Source organism: Lepisosteus oculatus, chromosome 10 (genome assembly GCF_040954835.1).
Source record: "Lepisosteus oculatus isolate fLepOcu1 chromosome 10, fLepOcu1.hap2, whole genome shotgun sequence".
NCBI classification, from domain to species: domain Eukaryota; kingdom Metazoa; phylum Chordata; class Actinopteri; order Semionotiformes; family Lepisosteidae; genus Lepisosteus; species Lepisosteus oculatus.
Window position 1 is genome coordinate 39,487,169 of NC_090705.1, and position 21,961 is coordinate 39,509,129.

A 21,961-nucleotide genomic window follows, 5' to 3' on the forward strand; every position below is an offset into this window, starting at 1 on the left:
AAAAAATTAAAATACACAGGGTGGATGTTTTCCTTCAGGGTCAAAGATAAAGTGCAGTTTTTTTCAAAGACTTTCTATTGAATTACAGACAAGTGTTCCGAGAGGCTTGAAGGACTCACAGTACTGCTGTTGGTTTTGAGCCAGTTTCCCAAACTAAACAGCTGCTCTGTCTGGCAGTACTAGACATGTGTATTCCAAAGCACCAGTATTCTAACTGAAAAAGTCTGGCTAAGTGGTACTGAGTAAATGACCTCAATTGTGTTCTGAAACAGAAAACAGCGTATCAGAACCCGGAAAACAAGAATTTCATAAGACCTTATTAGAGGATGATAACTCAGGAGAACAGGTTTATCTAGAACAAAATCTTTTCGCTCTCTAATCACAAACCTTGTTTCTGAAATACCGTCTGGCCCATGCACTCCACTTATCACATTTTCCCTCTTGTGCAATAACAGCAAAGCTGGAACTCTCATCGGTCAAAAGCCTCGTTTCTTTCTATTTTGAGGTACAACACTAATGACTTAGGGCTTTCTGGTAAAGTATTTGGAAGCCAATGCAAAAATGAGGAAGGAATTATTTTAAAAAACCAACAAAAATATTACCGCTCAGACAGTTAGGATTTCTCTGTTGGAAAAACACTCACGAGAAGAACCCAGTTCTTTTACTTTTCTGCCGGCCCAGCACACACCTGACCACCCTGGATTCTCTCGTATTTCTGCAAACAGGCACCAGCGGGCATAAATAAAACAAAGAAGCCATGCTCAGGTCTGGTCTCTCAGGACCGTTTCCCCTGCGAGAGCTCCCGTCTGCAAATCCTATGCAGTGAACCGCTAATACCTTAAAACCCGGGCTGTTTATCCAATTCATCAGAACGTCCTTCTCTGCTAAGGCAAAGTTTCGACAGGTCACCAGCATCAATTTCAGGACGCTCATAGTTGCGACTGTTAAGCAGATCTCGGGATCGACAGAGAAAGAAACAAACAGAAAACGAACAGGCCGGCGAGCACAAATGCTCACGAAAACCAGAGGAATCACTAACCACGATGAGCCCCAGCCGCACAGCTCCACACTCGGCCTGTCCATTCCTTTTGAAGTCTGCGCTATGCCGCGAGGAGGAGAGGGGGGAGGTCAGTAAGGACACGGGGCTGGAGACTGAGCCACACACCACTTTCAGTTTCTGACTGGTGTACAGGGCAAGGTTCGCCAGCAACTGCTCGCAGAGCAAAAACTCAGAGCAGTAAGCAGGCGTAGCGTGACAGCACAGTGGAGGCTTCTCAGACCACACTGTATGAGTCAGCAGCAGATAAAGAAAGGTGATAAGGGGAACCAGATGTGGTGCGCCTTTTCAAATAGATCTGACATTACTGTATAACGGCTTCAGCCCTCGTCGGAAGGAAAAAACACGCAACCGGCAAAATGACAGTAAATTCAGTTGATTGTCACGGTAGCAGGGGACCTTCCTCCATAGCTTATCAGTAGAAGAACAAGGATTTCAAATTTACATGAACACCAAAACTAGCCAACAGATAAATACAGTGGAATTCGGGTTTTTACGAACCCAATATTTTTGGGGATTCACATTAGACTTGGAAAAACAAAAACAGATCTCTAAACTGCAGAAATGAACACAAAAGACCTTCTTGTCTCTTCAGCTGGATTGTTCCAGCAGGTGCACTCGTCAGTGCTTCAAAAAAAAGACCTATCCATTTTACTCCTTATGGCTGCAGACACTCTAAAGGCTTAGTAGGACTAAGCAGACTTGGCAAAGATGATGGTCTCGAGTCACCAGTAAACTGGCTATACTGTATATTAGGCCAGACAGAATAAACTTTTTTAGAGGGCTATGTACACTTCAACAAAAGTTCCACTTCTAGATTTTTGGAAACTCTTCTCTTGGGGAAACAAACTACTAAAATACCTCGATCTATGCGCTCGTTAAAAAACAACTTTATATTAACAAAGACCTTCAGACGAATACAACGTCTCTCACAACAGTAGATGCTTTTACTTTGCTGAGTCTCACTGTCCTCTGAGAGAAGTCATTCTTTGGTCATGTGGCACCAACTTCCCAGCACCACTTTACCCACAATAGCCTGCCATAGGACAAGGCGAGTCAATAAAATAAAAGAAAGACACGGGATGTGTTAGGTATACGGACTGTTACTGCAAGAGGAGCAAAGGAATATTGCATGTGGAGTCTGTTGAGCTTACAACTTCATGGAATTCACACAGAGACCGCAAGCGATCCTAGGCCTGCAAGTTAAAAACCACTGATGTCAGGGATAACAACCACTCTTCTGGAAAACGTACTGTATTTCAGCTTAAATCAAAAGTCCGTCATCCACAATTTTAAACACTTTGACAGTGTCTGTCTGGGACATTTCTTCTTTACAACAAGCAAAAAAAATAGCATATAAAAAGGGGATTTGTGAATGGATATTTCTTGCCCTGCAAAACCACTAAATGCTAAGGAAAAATTAAACATGGAAAAAATATTTTAATTAGGTTTTGAAAACCCCAAGAGCCATTTACATACTGTACTTCGCATACGCTGGTATAAAACGTCTTTGTCACTATGAAACAGATTTAGGAATTCTACTTTTCAGAATAAAGCATTCACAATCTGGTGCTTTTGAATGATGTGCATAAAACAAAGTCATCTGTTTCGTACACAAAAAGATGCGTAAAAGAGAATGGGTTAGCTTGCTTAATCAAGTATTACAGAACCCCTAGAAAACAACGATCCTTCAAGCCAGAGCTGTAGTCAGCCAACGTGTAGAAAATGAGATCAAAATGTTAATCTGTGATCTTTTTTTTCTGTCTTGCGACCAAATAATCAAATAACTAGCAAAACCAAATCAAAAGAATTCCACCAGTATTACTGTTACATTTTACTCTGACTCAAAGCTGCACATCTTGTTACTAAGAAAAAAACTGTTCTCCTCCAATAAAGCTGGTGTATCACTGGGAAAAACAAAAAGGATTTCTCCCCTCAGCAACACATTTCTGCAAAAATACCTCAGATTATAGCAAACAATTTAGCTTGATATGAAAACACAACCACTGAAGTCTAAGAAGACTGCTTTGAAGTTCAGATTCTCTATATGTATTTTCTCCTTCAGTTCTTTTTATAAGACTTACAAGTAATTCTGTCAACAGCTGAGGAAGGAATGCAAAACAATGACATCTTTAAACGCACCTTCATAAAGAGAAACTGTGAATGCCACTCAAACACACAACATCTTTACTAAAATAAGCAGCCCGCATAACCATAGCACCAAAACTCTGAACAATACTACAATAAGCAGCAAATACAGTAAAAATCTATAATGAACAGAAAATACAAAACTACATTTAACTCTTATTCCTGATTTACTAAAACCAAATCTACCCACAATGTATCGACAATAATGTGTAATCACTGAGAGCTGCTTTCTCAGTAATTCAAATGTTGTAACTTCAAGTTGGGGAGAACGTTTTCTCAGAAAAGGGGGAATATTTTCTCATTAATGCTAAAAAAAAAAAAAACTTTTTGTGGGTCATGTCACCAACATGTAACCAACTGGCTGAGCACCACTGAAGGCAGGAGGGGATTAGTCTGCCAGGCCTCTATGGGTTCCAAGAGATGCATCAACCCCTGTGGCTTCAAGAGAAGTGAAAAACACACAATCAGCTATTCAAATCAGGTGGATAAATCAAACACAAACGGCAACTCTAAATAAAAAAACACCCTGGGATAACTGCCAGGAGTGGAACTATAGGAATGCATGTATTTATGCTAGAGAAGGATTACCTCTGCTTCAAGCCTTACCTTAAGCACAAACAAGAAAAGGCTGCCGAAAAGCTCTTCAGTTGAGGAAAGGGTTCCAGTCTGTTTTGCAGTCGGAGTCTTCCCTTAGTCTCTTCAGTGGAAACCTGAGGGGGTTGCCTGCAGTTCTAGCTCGTATTATCCAGGTCGTGACTCGGCCAGGTGCTTTCACCATTCCCTGAGAGACAAAAGGGGGCTTTTTTGAGAAACCATGTCCCCTGTAAAACACTGCTGCTTCACCAGAGTCAGGACGCAATAGTTCGTGTATTTAAAACCACGCTCCCTCCGCTCTTGCAGAATGGCATAGAACCTTTCATCTGATGGCACTGTGGCTTGTTACGAGAAGGACAGCAGCTCTTACCCTGACTCTGCCACTGACTCCCCACTGCCTCCCCTGGTACAGTTCTCCTGACTCCGTAACCTGCTTGTGATTCTTCGGTGATCCTCCATCACAAATGGCCCTGCTGCAGCAGGTGCTGGTTCATATTTATTCTTCTAGCTTCTGTAAACCCTTGTCAATACCACATATGTAAAATTGCATCTTTAGGGGGGAGGCAAATAAAAATCCTGTACATATTTATGAGCTATTCAGTCACTTTTTAAATGACGAGATGGATAGCGATCGGATTTATGACACTTCAAAATCAGTCATTCTTCTACACAGATGATACATGATTCAGAGTCCCCGATGCACTACTCTGCGCACAAGATGCGGTATTTCTATTATTCCCTCGAGAAGAAATCTTCTCTTTCGTAAGCAGCATAAAAGAAAACATATTTATTGCAAATGAAAAGTGTAGTCAGCTTGCCCGGCACTTCAGCATTGTTCGCCGAACTTTCTCAAGGGAGGGCGCTTCTGAAAACAAACAGTAGAACTATTTATAGATGCCCATTGGCATGGTAACTGTTCTGTTTGTTTGAGTTAGAAACTATTTCTGTTTTTTACCGAAGAGGGGGGTTTCGTTTCCTTTCCGATAACGAATTTCATTGAGCTTAAGAACGGACATTCCTGGCTCAGGGCTTTGCCCAGACTTCCGCTTCACTCAGATACTGGAGTCTGAGTTTAGGAAGATTTTAGGCCTCTTTTTTTCGAGCCTACAATTCAGGGTAACTCTTTCGGTTATCTGTTATTTAGGGCTAGATTATCAGTTTTGGTTCTTCAGTTAACAGCAACTGGTGTCTTGTCATTACTGTACCTTTATATACCAAAAAGAATTGCAACAAAAAGCACTGCAGTGATGTGGGACAGAACATTACTCTTTCAGTGTCAAAAGCACAAACTCCGATAACAGTCAAGAAGGATGCTTGGGAGTTGTATGGTTACTCAGCCTAATGACCCACCATCCACAAGGCACAACACCAGATTAGACATTGTATTTTTGGATTTTCTAGCCTGCAAATGCTAGAATCATTATTATTCGGCCAGATGGCTCAGCGGTAAAAATACAGATACAATACAAAAATACTGTCCAATTTTCAACTCTCTTTAACTGTCAAACAACAGAGATAAGAGTCTGCAAAAAAATCCCTGGGAGACCTAAAAGAACATGTTTTTCTAAATGATTCAACTTTCACATTTGGTGGTTTACAACTACCGACTCCACAAGGATTTACAACATTTAACTATTTATTTTCCATGACATTTTCCATGATCTTCAGATACAGACAATGCATTTCAGAAGTTTTCTTTTTTTATAGAATACAATGCGATCTGAACTACTCTTGACCTGAAGTGATGTAGAGAAGCTGTCCCATAACAATGCTGCCACCACTATGCCTGACAGTAGGAATGATGTTGACTGGTGCTGATTTGTTGATATTGTTGACACAATATAAATTTGTGATCTTCTGCCTCCCTTTGAAGCAGGGGCTAATTTGTCCTGAGAGACTGTCCCCCTCAACTACTGTTGGGGACAGCACCCTCACAAACATATACTGGAGACTGCCAAACACTGGCTAACCTTACAAATGTCCTCAAATTCTACAATCTTGGATAGGTAGCAAGGTGTAGACCTCACTAAAAATTTCCAGAATTCCCCCCTCTTTGTGGTTTTCAGTGGAGCAAACTGTGGAGATCAAAATTCTTCACTGTTCAAGCCAAAGCCAGAGTATGAAGCTAACAAAACTCCAGCTTTTACCAAACAGATGCTGATCACAGTACATGCTGTGTTAACAAAAGGTTTCCACTTAATAGCCAACCAATTTCTTGGCACCTATTCAGAGGTAATTCGAAGGCCTGTCACATTTGTATTGTTCCTCAAGCACGGGAAAAGTAAAGCCTACATCAATAACAAACACAACTTGTATGGCCATTGAATATGGCTGGATAATATATGAATTGGTAAATTTTCCTGATTTGCCAGCAGATGTGACCAGCCTGCCTACCAGACTGGAGAGCTGGACTATCTCACTTTAGTCTCTCTGGCCATAGTGGTACTTAATGAAACCCCGAGGAAGCCCCAAAGGAGAATTAGATTGAATTCTATCTCATGGCAGGCTTCCCAGCCAAACAAAACTGTGGACGTGTGCAGCACATAGTGGCTTTGTTCAGTTCACAGTCCTCTTTCTCATATTCTACTGAGAAAGGAGAAAAAAAACTCCCAAGGGGAAAGAGGCTGGGTTTCTCATAGATTCTTAATCCTGTCTAATTTTCTTATTTCAAGAAAAAATGTCATGACACAATACTCTGTCTTCTAATCTGCAGAAAACTCAAGTATGACCTGATAAGGCTTGTATTCAGCAACTAAAAAATAAAAAAGAAGGTTAAAGTTTACAAATCCAGGATATACATCAGAAGTTAAGGTCCCACACAACATCTTATGTATACAGTATAGTAACAGTACTACATACACAAACGTTTGAGATGAGAAAGAATATCTGAACACTTCTAGTAGCACCAGAGATGGTTGCTCATACAGTCGGGACAATTTTGCACTCAGCACACTTTATTTACAAAATTAAGTTTAAATTTCACTTTAGGGCAGTCTTCACAGCTACCTAATATTTTGAAATCCTCATGAAGCTCAAGTCTTTAGCAATGGAGAGTCACCCACTCCTCCAAAGCCAAGGTAAAGAATCTCAGAGACCACAGATGTATGCAAAACACTTTCTTGTAACATTTCCAACTCATCATGATGGAGATGGAGATCGGCCACTAACATCTGTATTCTAGGCCTGCCGGAAGGTGCCACATGAGAGTTCTTGGTACAAAGAATTGGACCAAAATGGTCACCCTTGCTGGCCACCTCAAAAGGAGAATTATAATTACAAGATAATATAATATGATAATAATAATATGTCAGTCCTGATACAAAGAAGGACAGGTATCATGCCTTCAAACTTCTTCACTATAGTGACTGGCAATCCATCCTTCAGGCAGCCATAAAATTAGCACCACTGCGGTTCACTCCTGTTCTTTTCAGATTACTATGCTCTGGCAGTACAGTGCAGAAACCCCCTCACCCGTGGAGTGTAGACCCACTGTGCTTCACCAAGCCAAGCTAAGGTTTATCCATAGATACAAGTCCAGTCCATGCCACACGGTATACAAATGAAAAAAGTTGCCTCTGAGCTGCAGAGAAGCAATGCCTGGCTTGAAGTCTATGCCATTCGCTTCACTGTTAGACACGCGAGCTGGATCATTTGCTTCTTTGGATGCACTTCCTTTTGTAGACAATCCTGACATTACAGGGTGCGTATGGATTCCTTTATTATTCCCGATTTAGTAAAACAGAGAATTGTCCTTCTTTTCTAGAGAGGGGAGGGGTGCCATTTTGTTCTATGGGTTGTCATTTCTGTGCGATACAGGTAAATGACAACATGTGGTGCGACTTCCTGGCTGAAGTGCATTTATTTTAAGCTTGTGGACATGTGTTTTACATCTTGGGTTCTCTCAGCTAGTCCATGTTAGCTCATGTTTCTTACGCTGCATTTGTATTGAGGGTTTAAGCATTTGTGAGCTCACTGTTACATTACTGTGGAGGGGATTAACATTTTTCACTTATTTTTCCATCCCATTATTTGTGAACTCTTTGACAGTAACTGCAGAACATACTGTATACAGTACATCTGCAATCACATAATTTTCTTTATGTTACTGTTACTGAGGTGTCTCGTGTACATACAGTCCCAATAGAAAGTTTACACACCCTTTCCAAAGTAATATATTTAGTGACCTAACAACCATCAAGAAATATTATATCAGAATTACACCTTTATTTACACATAACACAAAACATTGTCAGACATTCTGACAATTACAAATAAAACCCTAAAAAAAGGTTGTTTTTTTATATAGTACCTTACAATAATCTTAAGACTCTTGCACAGTTTTCACCTTTATTGCTTTAAAATTTAAAGTCATATCACTTTGAGGCAGCAATTATTAGTTATATATACAGTACAACCTATTCTACAGAAAGCTAAAAAGAGTTGTGATAAGACTGGAAAAAGTGATCCTCTAGCTTTTTGACAGAGCTTGAGCAAATCTGCCAAAAGAAAAGGCTAACATCACCCCAAATCGCTTTGCAAAACTGGTAGAGACCCCAAAACATGTAAAACACAGATACTTAAAAAAACAGTTGAGTTTACAGGTATGAATATTTACGCAATCAACATATTTCCATTTTTTTCTGCTCTTTTTGTTGCCGACATTTAAATGTAACTCACAAACGCTAGACAGAACACTCCTTTTTTTGTTTTTAGATATAAACTGTGCTTGTACTGTACCTTAAATGTCTTCATTTTAACATCACACCCAAAAAAGATGTTTTCCTGAGCAAAATAACAGAACGTAACCAGAACCAAAGAGAAGGGAACAGCTGCTACCCTGCCAACAACTGTAATTCACTCCATATAATCACCATTCCCACATAAACATATGGCAATAAACGTATAACCGTGCGACACATTTAAAAATATTACAATGGATTTGTAGTTCTTCTGTGTGGTCATCTTCTGTTCACTGCTACTCATTAAAAAAAAATATTCAGGATTTGAGAAAGCTTTCTCCAAGAGTACGTGGGAAAACTGACACCTTTTTAACTCCCATCAGTTATAGTACCATTTGTTTTATGGGTTTGACTAATACAATAAAAAAAAGATTCCGTAGGTCTTTTTTTTATCTTGGAAGACAAGTTGTGTCTCCTTTTGGCAGTGATTTTAGTTTGAACTCCGGGGCTGCTTATACAAGCCTGAGAAATCGGACTACATTGTTAACACAGGAGATGGGTACAGCAAAAAGTCCCTTACACATTCCTTGAAGATTCTCAATTCACAGGAAAATTAGTCATGGTTGCTGGAGCGAAATGCGTACATCTTTAAAAACAGACCGGTTTTGCTTTTGGGCACATGGTTATGCCATTTATCTGTCAAATTTACTACTGCATTCTTCACAAAATGAGGTGGCTGCTGGCAAACTGTAAACTGTTCCTTATCATTGAAGAAACAACAGCGGCACTCTCAAGGAATTAAACTAATCATTTATTTATTTAAGTTCTTCCTTTGGCTCTTAATTCTGAATCACCAAGTCAGGTCCCACTGTTTTTTATCATGATACAACACACTCACTGCTAAATTCCATCTCTACTTTGACAAAACTTACTTCATAAGTTAAAACACGCCTACAATATACTTAACCAAAGAAAATAACCCTAGCTGCATTAACATTTGTGGAAAACTGAGTCTCTACTGCCCAAATGTGATCCATGCTTTCTTCAACCAAACACCTCTCTAGACTTTTCACGTCACAAAACCGAGCTCTAGAACACCAAAAAAGGAAATGAGAACAGTGAAAAGCGAATCACTGACGTGTCATATTTTAGGGAGCCATTACACTTTTACAAAAATAATAAGAAGTGATTTACAAGACCTCTATTCAAAGCAATATGCAGTCAAGGGGGCGATCTCGGAAAACGAAGCAAAGTCTGTACTAGGATAGGGAGCCACTAAGGAAAATGAAGTTGTTACTTGAACTGGTGGGGATGCAGAAGTACTGTAGGTGGCGCTCTTGCCCTTGGACAAGAATTTAAAATCCAGTGCCTCAGTATGATGACCAAGGACAGTGTCCTGCAGGACATACAGTAGGGTGCTACAAGATAAGATGTTAAACTGAGAGCTGCACTACTTCGGCATTAAAGAGCTCACAGGACGGTCCACAAGAGTAGGTGTGCTAGCCCCAGTGTCCTGGTTAAGTTCCTCCTTAAGCTTGTGTGGTTTGGACTCCCTTGATTTCCCTCTCGATTCAACTGGTGAAGTAATTCCTCACTTCTCCACTTGCGCTACTGTGTGGTGGAGCTGTTGGCACAACGGCAGCTGCCAGTGACTGTAGCCTCCTGGGTCCTGCTTGAGTGGAGAATGACATGGGCCCCCTTCGGAAGCATGAATTGCTTTGGGATGCAGAGCTTCTGGCATTTCCTTTTGTAGTTTCATCTTGAGACTATTAAGGAGGAAAAAAAATCACCTCTGAAAAAACGGATAAGAAACCATTCGGTGCTATGAAATTGTACCTGATTTTTTCTAAAAGTTTTGTTAGATATGAGATTGTCCCATCTGGAGACTAGTGAGAGAAAGCTCTTACACTTTTCATCCTGAATCCCAATATTCATTGCCACATCAACTGTCCTGTCATCACGAATACAGTTACTGTATATTAAACATGAAACAGAAAAGGGTTAGGTTATCAGCCTTTAAAACTTCAGAAATTCAGTACCGTTTTCCAGTTCAATTGTTTCCTTGAAATTTAATTATGTAATGCATTCGTGTGGCAAACATTCTTATGTGAAAACAGACCAGCCTTGAAAATTCTAATTACTTGTACGTATCTGTGCTTTTATTAAAATGACAATCTGTCAAAATGGTTATTTTTTAGACACAACTTGAACTTTTATAAAGGACTGTGAAAGATGCTTTGATCCTCAAGAGTACAACCCAGGCCCTGCTACATCTCTGGCCAGCATCATAGTAAATGGATGCAGAACCTGCACTTCAGCTCTTTCCAAAGTCATTGAGCTCAATGAGAATAATAATAATAATAACATCACTTTATTAATATGTTTTCCTCTAAGATCTCTTGTGCTCCTCTTGACCAGACTTAAAACTGAGGACCTTTTCGAAATAAGTAGAAAACCTTGATGCTGGAATGAATTGCATTAATTTCTCTCTGAATCTAGCTTCTTAGAATTAATGGAGCAAAGTCTCCACTTTCAAAAGAGCCTGGCAAACTCAAGTCTGGCATACACTGCGGAGTGTCACAGGTTTTCTTATGCAACTCAAATCAGCGTACTGTGCAATCTTCACAGTTCACGTTTGGGTCATTACTGTGAGTCACCTATGCCAGGTTCAATGTCTTTCTTGAGGCATTGATACGGGGTTCTGTTAGGATAAAGAGCCAAGTACAAGGTTCAGACAGTGATTACATGCATAATTACGAGCCCAGGAGACTGCATGCCAGTGGGACAGAGCCACATTGAATTGCTCCACAAGCACAAGAGATTATTCCTTAAATCAGTGCAGTTCCTAAATCCTCCAGGGACATGTGGATGGAAATCTGTGTCAAAGTCTGTTCTCCAGCATTATTCACAGAGATTCGGTGTAGTTTACTGATCTGGTTGGGGAGGGGTGGGAGTGCGATGAAGACATCTGATGGATGCTCTGGAAATGGGCTGGGTCCCAGAAAACAGAGACAGAGACATCGGACAATTTCCATACGCAGCTCTGTGCCCTTTAAGGAAATTACAGGGATCTCCTGATGCTAGAAAAGCACAACCCATAAAAATCAGCAAACCAAACACTACCAAAGATAATGTGCCAAAACAATTTCAGAGCCCTCGTGAAAAGCCTTTCATCCCGACAGTGTTTCCATAGGGTTAAAGAAAAATGCAGAGAGATTATAGGCAATTGTTTCTAAACATAATCCAACTCCCACGCAGTAAAAACATCAACCTCCTGCTGATGTGCAAGTACAAATAGACTCTGAGCAGCAGACTACCGCCAACCCAAACCCCACGCCAACACGCACACACGAGCGCACTGTCCATGGGGCTTAGGACAAGGCTCCGAGCAGCTTTGTGGAAATCCCCCAACCCATCGAACCACCCACCAACTGTATTTCATAACACCGCATTCAGCAGTTTCTCATTTATCAGCCTCAATCCATAGCCCTGAGCTATTAGACATCCCTGCAAGAAGCAGCCTCCCGAATGAACTCATAAACACCCTGCTCGGAAACAATGGCCGCCATTGAAGCACAATACAAACACATATGTAACCGTCTCCCGAAACATTACACTTGAAGGTTCAGATGAAGAAATGCTTTATTCAGGGTGCCAATATCTTGTGGTACAGCATTAATTGAAGACAGAAAAGCCTGAATCACTTGATCAGGAGCTCTACATTGCAAGCAGAGAGTGTGTCGAGCTGGCAGTGAAGCTGGCTTGGAGCCTAAGGTACGCTAGGCCAGCAGGGCTGGTCAGGGGCTGATGGACTAATATTGGGGTACGCAGACCGAGAGGTGGGGTATGCACTGCCCAGAAGTGGCTGTTAAATCACAAATGGGAAAACCTTTGGATTTTAAAAGAACTGTCAATTGCTCCCCCTACACCGCTCCACAAATGTGCAGCGCTCACATCATTTCATAACTCTTTCAATGTGTTTTCAGAACCAGAAAAAACACAAACGTACATAGGCCTGCAGGATGGGTCAAGACTCCTACTGCACAGCAGTTCCGATCAGCTCGCAATTACCCGAGTCGCGACCTTACGCATAGATTGTTCCGATTAAAACAGCAAACTAAGCAAATGTATTCAAAACCAAGGTGAAATGTACTAAACCTGGAGTTGACTGCAGCCTATAATTCCCAAAATGGTCATAACTTCAGTGGAAAGGGATTTGTATTCCAACTTCGAAGCAGAATGCTAGATTTAAAGCTATTAGCTTCATGACCATGTCTTTTTTTTTATCCTTTAAAGGGATATTGAAGAATACCGGCCTACAGATATCCTAACTGGTGAAAGAACAACACTAACAACGGAGTTCCATACAGCAGGAAAATGAATAGATCACAGAATACAAAAGGAGAAATCAGAATGTGGCAAGGCATTTAACTCCAAAGTCTATCACAATACCACAGATGAGAACTCCCTCATAAAAGTCTCTGTGAAACATCATATAAACATAGAATTTTATTTATCCAGCCAAAAAATGCAGCACCATCTTCTGTGTGTGGCTTACAGCCATGCGTAGTGCTGGAAACAATAAAGGTGTGTTGCTGAATAATAAGTAGTTCTTCACGGTGTGTCAAAAAGTTTGAATAGCAAATAGGAGACCTCAACTGTGTTATATTAAATCCATGAAGCAAAACAGTACAAAACCATCCCTTTTGACTGGAAAGGTACACTTCCTTTAAGGCAAAAAGATTTAAATCGTATCTCTTAAAATCTTAAGAAGCTGAGTACTAATAAGATAGTTATGCTTCATTAGGGAATTACAAAACAGACCCAAGTCCACTGAAGTTATGAGAAAGGGCAGAGCCAATAAGGCTAAAAATGGACTTCCATGTAATGAATGATGACACAAGAATCAGAAAAATCCCTGCAACAGCCTTGCATGCCAAGGACCAAAAAATAATGCATGCATTTACACATCCCACTCAACTGCTAATTTAAGGTACTTTCTTCTACACTGATATTTTCAAACACATCTAAAAAAACTACAGGGCTCCGAGAGTGATTTATTGCTTTGGAAAGACTATATGGTGATGTGAAATACTGAGAAATGGAAGCATGTCTTTCCACGAAGTGTTGTGGGAGTCTGGAACAAGTTAGTTGGCCAATCCTGCTGAACCGGACAAACGTCACCTCCGTCTTCAACACAATTAGCTACCAGCAATCAAATGAGCTAGATGGGTTGAAGGCTTTCTCTCAATTGTAACACTGGAACATAACCTCGGTTTACTATGTCTGTCCACACTTAACCTATGTGGACACATAATAATAACTGTGGCAGACCATAAGTGTCTGGTTTGTGAGCTGATAAATACAGACCCGGAAAACAGAGTGGAAGAAATGGGGAAATGGTCAAGCTTCCCTCAGTAGTCCCACATATCCTCTTCACATCAGGCTTACTTGTCAATACAGACCAAACACAAAGTGTACACCAACGTTAGAAGACAAGCCAACTACTGCTTAACAAACTCTCAAGACTTTAGGAAGACGAAATACAACAGCAGGTGAACTACAGCCCACTAATCATACTGTAGATTTTTTACAACAGTTCAAATCTAGGAATAAAGCATCATTCTTCCTCGCTGATCAAGAGCTGCAGGAAGCTCAGTGGAAAAAAGGAGCTGGTTCAAGCCAAACCTATTTTTTGATCATTCACACTCATTTTTGGTGAGAGCCATGTAAAGTAACAGTTAACTAAAGCAGTCACCTCACAGAGCAGTAGCTGGGTACAAAAACCTGAAAATGAAATTAAAGAGGCAGAAAGGAAAATCTCTGGAATGCTGTTTGATCGAAAAAATGTCAATGACGCAATTGCTAAGGAAATAACTCTTTTGTTTTTCTGTGGTAGTGTATTACTCTTAGAGCCACAGATTCTCACTTACTTGTAAGACAGAAACACATCAAAACACAATTTAAATTCCACTGCCCCTGTATAGGAAAACAACTTCCACATATTTTTGTCCAGGATTTGATTCCATGGGTCTTCATGCATTAAAGATTAACAGTAAACACACTGTTTATTTGAAGCACAAACTTCAGCTTGTACTGTATGTGCCATAAAGTGGAAAACATTACATCACAGTACAGGTTTTGAGCAAAAGGCTAAACACCTACCTTTTTTTAATTCCTAGCAAAGCATCTATATTCCCTTTCATTAACTACTTGGGAAATTACAATTACAATTAAAACAAAAATAAAACAGGTCCTTGAAGTAGTCCTGCATCCTTCCTTGTCCATGTGTCAAGACGTCTCCAGATGGAAATTTTGCTTCAAGGCTAGCCATCTTTATAAGGCCATTAGCTGTGTTTTAGTGGCAGGTTTCAGTTACCTCATTGGGACGACATTTAACTTGACGCCTGTCGACAAAGCGTGCTAGATAATACCCTCTGAACCAGAACTGGTGCAGCAGAAACGTGGGACCAGTTTATCAATCACTGCTCTTCCGACACAGGGTCATGTTCACTGGAGCATCCTTTCAACCAGACAGAAAAGTATTTGACACTCTAGGTGAATCCTGGAAACTAGACGGCTGTGTGATGCACACTAGAGACCCCTGGGAAAGACACTCTTCCTATACCAGCAGCAGCTGTTTTTTTTTTTAGCTGTTCTGTTTTATTTCCACATCTTCATTACACGAGAAGTTTTTTTTGTTTCGTTTCTGGAACAAGACATGCTTACTTCCTCACCGCACTGGGATGCTGATCCAAGATTACGTTAAAGAGTGCCGCGACCTGTGAGAGGCCACCATGATGAAGCAACTCCAGAACAGAAGGAAGTGAGCACTGCCAGACGAGCCTGAGGAATACACCAGGAGAAAGCTGGAAAGTGAGCAGCAGCATCTGCTTCCACCCAGTGAGGAAACAAAAAAATAGTTGAATACTCCAGTCATGGGATAACAACACAGAAATAAAGATATGATAATAAATGTTTAATGGTAGTCAGAAGAATTTAATTGTGCCATGAGCTCATGTACTCATTTAGCATTCTTTAAATTACCACCCCAGGCTTAGCCAAATAACATTTATCAACAGAAGCGCTCTTGGGGAAGCTAGTCCCTTCTTCGAAGGCTTAAGGGTTTCACACTCTCCTGGATTTTGGGAACAATAAGGATCTTTTTTTGGTTCCCTGTGTTTCGTAAAGAGGATGAATACCGCAGCAGGTTCTCTGATCCTGCGTGTTGGCAGGAGGTTGAGGGGTAGGCAACGTGCACATGAAGACCACAAATGTGAAATGAGCAGCTTCTGGCCCCGCAAAGGTTTGTGGGAAAGGATCTGTGGGCGATCTTTCACAGTTCGTGGGGGAGGGTTGGAGGTGAAGGGCTGATTTTATTGTGTGCTTCTTGAATGCAAAATCAAAGCCAGGAACCACACTTGAAAAGAGACATAAACATTTCCCCTAACAGCTGTTATGGTTTTCCTTTTTTTTTTTTACATCGAGCTGCTTTCTACAGAAGCGAGAAGGATTAAAGTGCCTCCTAGGAAGCGGTCTTGCTATACAAACTTACCTAAGATGTTCTCATTAGTTACAGGACAGAGGTAGAGAAAGGAAAAGTCCAACGGAAGGAAATGCATTGCACAGATTCCACCCCAGCCCATACGAGGAATGTTACTCTAAGTTTAAAAACATGCATGTTCTTTCCATATAGACTATACAGATCTATAAAAGTAAACCGTGTTGTTGGAGAGGCCCACCAACTCTACGTTATCTGGAGGAGGCCGGGCCGTGTCCTGTTAATAGTGAACTGCATAGTTTAAATTCCCCCAAGCCAGTATCAAACACAAACAACAACGTCACCTGGTTCTCCATAATGTTTCACAATCTGTTCTGTGGCATAAGACAAGTAAGCAATGGCCCGAAATGTTTTAAAGAACCAACAACTGTTCACAAACTGATAATAAAGTATAGTGTATTCTAATTCATCATTTATTTTAGAAGTTTTGAACTGTGCTGCCTAGTTGTTTTTAGGAATATCTTTTCGAGCATTCCTCTGCACATTAACAGAATGACAATTTCTAGGTCTATGGCTGTTGCCTGCATGAAGTCACCAGAGGTAGTGGGATCTCACCGTAAACAGCAACAGATTCTTTTAACTGTACAAGCTGTCTAAACATTGCATTATAACTGCTGGCAAAATAAGCCTTTTCAAATTTCCACCAACCTTAGGCTGAATGGATTTGACAAATAAGGTGAAAACAATGTTATCAATTTAATAAGCAAAATTCAACGCTTTGTAGATCCCACATAAATCCTATATGTGAGAATAAGATCTCATTGTATGCAAGCCGGTTCAGTTTGCTTAGTACTAATGGTAAAAGAGTTGGTAGGTTAAAAGACAAAATGCTTTGTACTTTTTCCTGGGAGAAATCTTAAGTATCTATAAGGATCTCCAGGATTACAATATTTTTTAATCACATTGTATTGATCAATCTATGATTATTATTAATAACAAAAATGGGAGTTGATAAAAAATCTTTTAACACTATTTTAGCTTGCTAGATTTTTATTTACAGAAAATGGCCAGTCTCATGAAGTGCCTCAATGGCAGCGTGGTGTGTGTTGTACACATAGGCAGGCACACACCCTAGAAACCTGGAGTTACATCAACTGTCCTCTGTCTTCTCACACACTGTCTCCGTCTCCCTTTCACAAGAGGCACGGGCAGCAGAAGCACTGACATCTCAAAAACAACAACATAACTGAGATAACAGTCAACAGCCCTACACAGAATTTTTACAAGCATTTTCTCACTGACACTGTCACTGACAGCTGTATTTGAATCTGCTCAGGAGCTCTGTTTGTTCAGCCTTCTTGTTTAGCACATTTTACCACGCCATGAATGAAGTTTAAAAGAATGAACTATTTTAATTACCTGAGACAAATCAGTCAAAATGCCTTCTTTAAAGATTTCCTGACGATGACGTACTGCTCCATAGTTTGCAAGCTCTCGATATCTTTATGAGCATTTCTGCCTCGGTTGTCATGTGAATCGGAGCTCAGACCTGATGTCTGGTTAGGCTTGCATCTATTGAGCTAGCAAAACACTTGCATCGGATTCCTGTCTGTCTGATTAATTTCACATTCTGAACAAAACAGTTAAAAAAACCTCTAACCAATCCTGTTTCCTCCATTGTTTTCCATGCTGTAGTGCAAAGATAATTTTATTAGCAGTTGAGTCAAGCCTCAATCTGTTTAGGTTTTCATATTTCAAGTTTACCCATTCATGATGTACAATTCTACAACTTGTATCATTGTCAAATTGGCAAGATTTATTCATATTGGAAACTAGATCTTGTTCAAACTATCATTTTTTTTATACCAAGTATTTTTAATTAGCTTTCTTTTATTTTTGATCATGCGGGCTGATAAAATGGCAACAGTTCAACTACCTTCTTGTACTTGATTTGTTACTTTAGTCTGAAGCACTGAACTCTGAGCCTGTGTAAGTGTATTTAATAGACCGCAATACATTATCTTACAATTTATGAGAATAAAAACTGAAATAACTTACAGCCTTAGAAAACACCCTTATGAAAATCATATAAAATATAATTTCCTTAGTGTGTTTCCTTATACAAACTAATTTAGCACAGTACCTTCAGAGACAAGATGGCAATATGAGAAGTATATCTCTATACCTCTGGAATATGTACTTTTTACTGACAGTATTGATTGTCAATACAACTGATGTATATGTACTGTACCTGGGACACATTATAATTATATTTATACAGTATGTACCTTGGACATATTATAACGATATTATACATTTGTGAAGATGTCACCCTTTACCATACAGTAGGGTCTCAACATCCGTGAGGATTCTGCGCAGAGAACTGAACAGACAAATTCACATATAACAAGTCCACCCCCATCCCATCACATATTATGCTACAGGAGCTTGTATATAGTATGTATAGTTAAAAAAATAAGTAATCCTACCTTACATGATAATTAAAGTAGTAATGCTTTGGCTTGAAGTTAGTTAAAATAACACTGATCATTTAAAACAAACTAACGTAATCGAAAATAAGCAACATGAATCCCTCCTCTGCATCTAGCAGATACCTGCACTTTCTCTGCCTTCCCAGCTCCATGATCGTCAGAGAGCCTGTAAAGTCCTCGCCAGCCTGTCATTCTCCAGGAGTGTCCGTTACAACAGAAAAACAAGATCGCGCTGAGATGAGGACCCTGAGGAGCAAGTGCTCGGGGGGGTGGCAGGCAGGGGCGCATCGCGAATAAATTTGCAGATGTTCAATTCTCAGATGTCAAGACTCTACTGTACTGTGAACTCAGGTACCCAGACAACTCTCACAGCTTTCACACTGATGAAATCAAGTCCTCAATGAAAACTACAATGGTGCCGAGAAGTGGACAGTAAGAACTCATTAGCAATTACCAACCACTTTCCCCTACTACTGGGTGCACACTACCACAGATATTGCCATAAAGTAACTTCTACTATGAATATCACTGCCACCTATATACTGGAATGATGGAGAAAATGTTTTACTTGAGTCTGGCATACTATCATCAAACAAATGGACACAGTCAAACAGGCATTAGTTAATCATCATAATTCTGATTAATATATATTAACAATATTGACTATAATAACTCTGGTTGGAATATAATATAGAATTATATCACCTTAACGTGTCAAAGCTGTCCTTGTTCTGTCACTGTTTTTCTCAACCAGTTATTGGAAACTCTTCAGAGTCTATACTGTTCAGTGCAGATGACAGAAAGTAATCAGAGGACACTGCTGTGCAGTTTCTCTTTAAGAAAATAAATCTCTGTCACAGGCGACAGGCTTTACGGAAAGGAACACACATTTACGTCTACCAACCTGTTGTTCGCCACGAAACAGGATAAGCAGAAACAACTAAGACTCACTTGGGCACACAAGAAACATGATAAAGATCAAGAACGCAGCAAAATCCAAGGAAATTACCTTGAGATGACCTGCAGCATTTTTTTAAAAATAAAGCCAAAAGATCATTTCTCTAATCACTTTTTTTATCATTATAACAGATAAAAGGACGGTTTTCCCAGATCCTATGTGCTCTCCAGATTAACTGGGAGGCAGGACAGATGGTTTCTCACCTAATTCTGATGTCTATAGTCCAACAGGAGTGCACCCATCACAGGGGGGAACAGAGCTAGTTGGCACAGGGCATCCAGGAACTCTCTCAATATGCTACCACAATGAATCGCCTGAAGGCTGCAGATACAGCCTCATTAGGAGGGACTGGGGTGGTTTGAGGCCTTTCTTCCTCCAAAAGGGATTCCCTGTTCTGAAACAGTCAATTGTATTTTGTGAGGCTCCAGTGCTATAAACTAAGGATGCCTTATCTTCCAGAATATACTGTGTCTCCTTCATAGACCCCATCCTTTCTAATGAACAAAGACAAGACACATCACAGGGCTCTGCTTCAGCTCAATGCCGTTTGTGCGAATTATGGTTTGCAAAACCCTCTGAATTGCCAGAATGGAATCTCTTTGAAAAATGAGATGAGAGGACTCATATAAAACACACTGAACTGAGACATTAACTCATAGTGTCACCAAGCTCCTTATGAGATCCCACTTGATATTTTGTATTGACTGTTGCAAGTACCACCTCCAAGTGGAACCCGCTGTTCCAAGTAAAAAAAAAGACTATTTTCAGCAACCTTGGGTCAATTAAAAAACGCCAGTGCAATCCATGAAGTCCAGTTTACAAATCACACTATGCAGATTTTTTTTTTAGTGTGTTGTTAGGGTCAGGAATCTCTACAATAGCAGAACGAGGTTATTTTTATCATGGAGATGAAAGTGTTGCGTCTTTCTTTTTGGCATTCCAAATTTAGCAGGAAATATCACTCTAACCTCCTAAGAGAAGGCTGTCCAACCTCTGCTGAACAAATCATAGAAATCATACAACATAATCTGAATCACACACACAAGAGATGGAGAGAAGTAGAATTTGATGACCAGCTTCTCGGTGAGTCTTCTCTTGACAGTAAAACGATAAAAAAACTCAACTGCACACAACAAGGAAGTCACCCTCCAGTGGCTTTCTGAGCAGTTTGTGCCAGACATGGGGTGGATATAGAAGTGCCATGAACAAACAGGACTGGCATGGTGTTTCTGCTTTTAGTCTTCTGGTTGAACTGCACCTCTTACCTCTGCAGACATGTAAAATGTTTGTCTCCTTGCTGCCGAGAATATTTCTTCAACTACTCCAGTTGAAGATAAATGTTAAAATAAGGAGAGAATAAATAAATGGGAAAAGCAGAGCGATAAGCCCTGAATATCACACACACAGAAACGTGCCCTCCATCACCGATATGCACACACAGTACATTAAGTCTTCCAAGAACTCATTTTACTACCAGCCTATCAATATCTGATCTTTTACAAACACAGTGCAGAACAAGATTTCTTATAAATTCAGCCAAGAAAAGCTCACAAGAGGCAATCTGGGAACTGCAATATATGATAATAACAATAGGATTGGATATATCGGCACTTATTTTCAAGTATTTTGTAGATAATATTTTTTTTTGCTATTTTTGAGGATGTGAAGCCTTTAAATCGCTGGAATTTTATGGCAAAAAGAAAAATACAGCTGTCAGAGTTGTTTCCATTTTCTGTCAACGAAAATGTGACAGTACAGCAGAAAATGACATACAGTATGTCTTTTTAATAACATTGGAAGAAAATAAACATCTGAACAAGAACAACACGCACTGTGTAACATCAGTGTGCAGTCTTATTAAATGCAATAATGTGCCAAGAAATCATTTTCCAAGGTTTACATGGAGAGTATGAAACAATTTTCCTATTGGGTTCACAAGGAGGAGCTGCGTGAGTGATTGAGAAAACATCCTATGTGGATTTTCCCATGTGCCAGTTCTGAGGTTATTCCAATTATGCAACTACCTGAAGATTCCTGTTTTTAACAAAAGGCTATTAAATTTAAACGGAAAGTGTGAAGAATTAAGTTCACTCTCCTCAAAGCAACTAATCAGCACAAATTCTCACAGAAAACGTTCGGTTTGTTGTGTCAGCCCACTCACTGAGTGACATACTAACCCTTGCTCAAGAAAAGAAGCTTTTGTGATTTGCCTTGGCCTTCTCATCACCTTCAGAGAATCCTGCTAATACAGGATGACTCGAAAGCAAGCTGGCCCATTCATTCACTGACTTGCTTATGCATACAGAACAAGTGGGGAAAGAGCCTGTGTAGAGCAATGAGTACACAATGTTAGCTACCCTATTTAAATCACCACATTGTGGGAAAAAAAGCTCACAGCGGAGCAACAACCTTGGATACAAACTCAGAATAGACCATGCAGAGCTGGTTCCTATAGACAACCACAGCAAGGACAGGAGGCTGGCACATCCACTCAATGTGACCACCATTTTTGTCCATGATGCTTTGTACCAC

At 40.1% G+C, this 21,961-nt stretch overlaps 1 protein-coding gene across 15 annotated transcripts in view; it reads right to left on the minus strand.

Annotated features, from left to right (window-relative positions):
- The window catches only part of atxn1a (ataxin 1a), a 153,057-nt gene that overhangs the window by 113,728 nt on the left and 17,368 nt on the right, over window positions 1-21,961 (minus strand). For 10 of the 15 annotated variants that reach the window (XM_069195167.1, XM_069195156.1, XM_069195159.1 and 7 more), the window contains exon 2: window positions 3,812-3,986. The exons of 3 other annotated variants lie outside the window; for them this stretch is intronic. The gene's annotated coding sequence lies outside the window, so the exon portion shown is untranslated. Of the gene's footprint in view, window positions 1-1,039; window positions 1,096-3,811; window positions 3,987-21,961 lie in introns of those variants that run through there. 2 more of the 15 variants (XM_069195168.1, XM_069195165.1) reach the window with 1 other exon arrangement.